Source organism: Centruroides sculpturatus, unplaced genomic scaffold (genome assembly GCF_000671375.1).
Source record: "Centruroides sculpturatus isolate CEXI.00-Female unplaced genomic scaffold, Cexi_2.0 scaffold1179, whole genome shotgun sequence".
Lineage (NCBI taxonomy): Eukaryota > Metazoa > Arthropoda > Arachnida > Scorpiones > Buthidae > Centruroides > Centruroides sculpturatus.
The window spans coordinates 269,018-272,616 of record NW_019385506.1 but is presented as its reverse complement, the minus strand read 5'-3'; positions in this window follow the sequence as shown (position 1 = coordinate 272,616).

Genomic DNA, 3,599 nt, shown 5'->3' with positions numbered 1-3,599 from the left:
TACTGTCCAATTTTTTCACCGTGATATAGGAATCCGAACTATAGGAACCCGTGTTATAGTGGGTCGACTGTAATTTATATTCATAATGTCTGCAAAATTTTTAAAACTCCATATATTTTCATCCATAAAAATTAAATATGAAAATATTTGAAATTGGCATTTAATTCTATTCCCAAAGTTATTGTGGATAAACATACTTTTGAGGATTGTTGCTGGCAACAAGGGTGGAAATAAATTCTGGCAAATATAACTGATGTGAAATGATTGTTTAATGTATGAATTCAAATCATGTATCCTTTCTGATTTTGTTTAAATGTAGTTTACTTGTTTAATTAATGTGGTTATGGTTTAGTTGTGGTTGTAAAATCACAACTNGGTCGAATGAGTGTTGCCAGCTAAAACACGTAAAAATAATATTAAAGTAGCCAAGACATAGCCAAATATTGTAGCGCCACATCACTAGCGGACATTTGAAATTTGCCGACTAGGACGGTCGGTTAACCGAGGGGTCGGTTGATCGGGGGGCGAATAATCGAGGTTCTACTGTAAGTTCGAATGTAGCAATCTGTATTATTCTGATCACGCTTAGTGTGCAAAGCCTCTTTTATATGGAAAATTTTCTATTGAAATATGACAAATTTCCTCCCAAAACAAAGTATTTTCACATTTCATGTTATACATTTATTTATTTACTGAATTAACAAATTTTGTAAGTGAAGATTGCTTGGGATTAGCCATTTTGTTAGCGAATTTCAAAGCTTTCGGCCGAAACTTCAGTCTTTCATTCCTACTCAACTAGCCAATTGATTTTTTTTTCTTTGTAAGCTATAATACTTTTTTCTCGAAGGTGTTCTACAGGTTAATTTTTTTTATCTTTCAAATTAGTGCATATATATATATATATATATNTAGATCAACTTCTAAAGTATATTTTTTTTGTTTTTATATTTTTCAATATATTTATTTTGTTTGTAAAAAATAAAGAAATAATTTTTAACGATACAATAGCCACGATTATTATTTTAAAAATTTTACATTAGTCTTAACATCGACGAAAATTCAACGCGAAGCGACACGCAACGGAGAAAAATTTCAACATAGGATAGGTTAATGTATTTTTTCGTACATAATCGGTTATCCGAAAAATAAGCTATCCGAACAGCTCCACTTCCCAATTGATTCGGATAAACGACGCTCTACTGTAATTCGAAATGCTTTGCAATTCAGTAAAATACAGTGATAGCGAATTTTTGAAATAATAAATTTTATAGTCTCGTTAACGTATATCTGTCAAAAGTGTATTGATATTCAATTGTTTAATATGCGTGGATCAATTTTCTTGTTTCCTTTTTAAAATAAAATCGATGTCCAGGAATAGAAAAACGCCGTTCAGAGATATTCAGAAATAAGGGCAATAGAATTCTTTAAGTCTAGGAATTCTCGTTTCCTCACAAGAGTTCAAATCGATAGCTAATGATTTATTTGAATATTACACAAACACTTCGTATTCGTATAAGCACTGAAATCATCATCCAAGAGGAAGAATAAAGTTTGTCTGAAATAAGCTACACAAAATGGTCTTGGTATTAATGCGAATGATATTTTAAGTGACAATTGAAGATTTAATGTTATAGCAGGACGTTCAGAACGATCATTTTTATATTTTAATTTCTGAAAAACTGCACCGAAATATATCTCGCCCATTTTTGCAAAATCATGATTTTTAATAGTAAGAATGCGATTTTTAAGGCTTATTTTAGAATCTGTGCTCTGCGTGCACTTAAGAAGGCCTTTCTTCATACTCTGAATGTAGGCCTACTGTAAATAAAAATTAATATTTATTTAATAAACGTTTTTCATGGAGGTCTCTTCCTATGGAAGAGACCTCCATGAAAAAATTCCGAGTCCCGGGGTTCATTCATTTTTTATTCTTAAGACTGAATTCTGGGCCTGGTTCCACCATAAAAACACCCTCTTAGAGTCCACAGGGAGGAGTTAAAAATTAAAAACTCAAATATATAAAAGCAACAAATCAGCAACTTACATTTACAAAACACTACAAGGGATTTCATTTTGAAATTTCTTGTAGTAAAATAAATCTAAGTTTTTTGTAGAATCGTAGGAACTTTTTAGTCTAAATCTTAGATGAGTTTCTGTATTTTAGTAACTTGATAATACGGAACAACTTTGTGTTTCTTATCAAAAGGAAGTCTATTCCTTATGGAATTCAAATAATTTTTGATTGAAATATTATATAGCGTATAATCCTAGATAAAAACTAGAATCTCGGATTTCAGGTAACGGATTTCATTTCAATAACCGAAGAAAAGATTCTAGATAAATAAAGAATATTTTTTCCAACACGGGGGTCAATGTTTACATTAATTTAATTATTAGCAGATTTAGAAGTTTAGTAAACTATGTACAAGAAAATTGAAATACATACAGAGTAATGTAATAATCATTAATTCTCAATGCAACTAAGGAACAAAATGTTTTTACATTTTTATCGCTTAATTGTTGTTTTTTTTTCTATATATTTTCTAGATTCCTAATTTCATCTGCCGTAAGAAAAAAATAATTCATTTAGAATTACTTTTTTTATTTCGAGAATCCGATTTAAAATCTCGTTATTTCTTTTTCTTCTTCATTTGATAGCTTGTGGCTGCCTATCTCGTTTAAGCTTAATAGGCCTATAAGAATAACACGAAGAAAATTTTATTTTATTTTATTTTATTTTATTTCTTGCTTACTTATTGTCTTANCACTCATCCTGGAGGGCAGGATTGAAGGCAAGAAACGTCCAGGTAGACCAAAAACGGCCTGGCTAGATAACATCAACACCTGGTTTCACATGACAACAGCACAAGTTCTACACACATTGCTAGACAGAGAACAATATCAAAATGAAGTCGCAAACGCCATTCGGCAGCATTAAAGAAGAAGAAGTGGCGCCTATCTCGTTTAAGCTTAATAGGCCTATAAGAATAACACGAAGAAAATTTTATTTTATTTTATTTTATTTCTTGCTTACTTATTGTCTTAATAACTAACTTTTGTTTTCTTATCATTAAACAAAGAAACGTCTGTTAAGTTACTTGTTTGCTTCTCTTATGCTCGCTTCCCTCGTTTCGCCTTAGTATTTTTTATAATAGTGAATAATCTAATAAGCATTTTAATTAATTTATTTTACTTCATTTAGAATTATTGGCTGATAGCTAAATACCTACTTTGTAGCACTTTATTGTAATGACATTTGGGAAACGTCATCCGAGAAGCACCCACTTTCAATGTGACTGAAAGTGGGTACCCCAAAGACAATTTTGTTTGCTCTGTACTTACAAAAGTGTTGGCATCGTTATTATTATTAAAATACAGTAGAACCTCGATTATCCGCCCTAATTGGGGACTGGGGTTGGTCGGATAATTGAAAAGTCGGATAACCGAAAAGTATGAAAAAATCCATTATTAGTGTAGTATATTATTATATCCCATGTAATTAGTATATTAGTATATCGCTATTAACCTATTTTGCGTTGAATTTTCATCGATGTTAAGCCTAACAAAAATTTTTTAAAATAATAATCGTCGCTATTGTA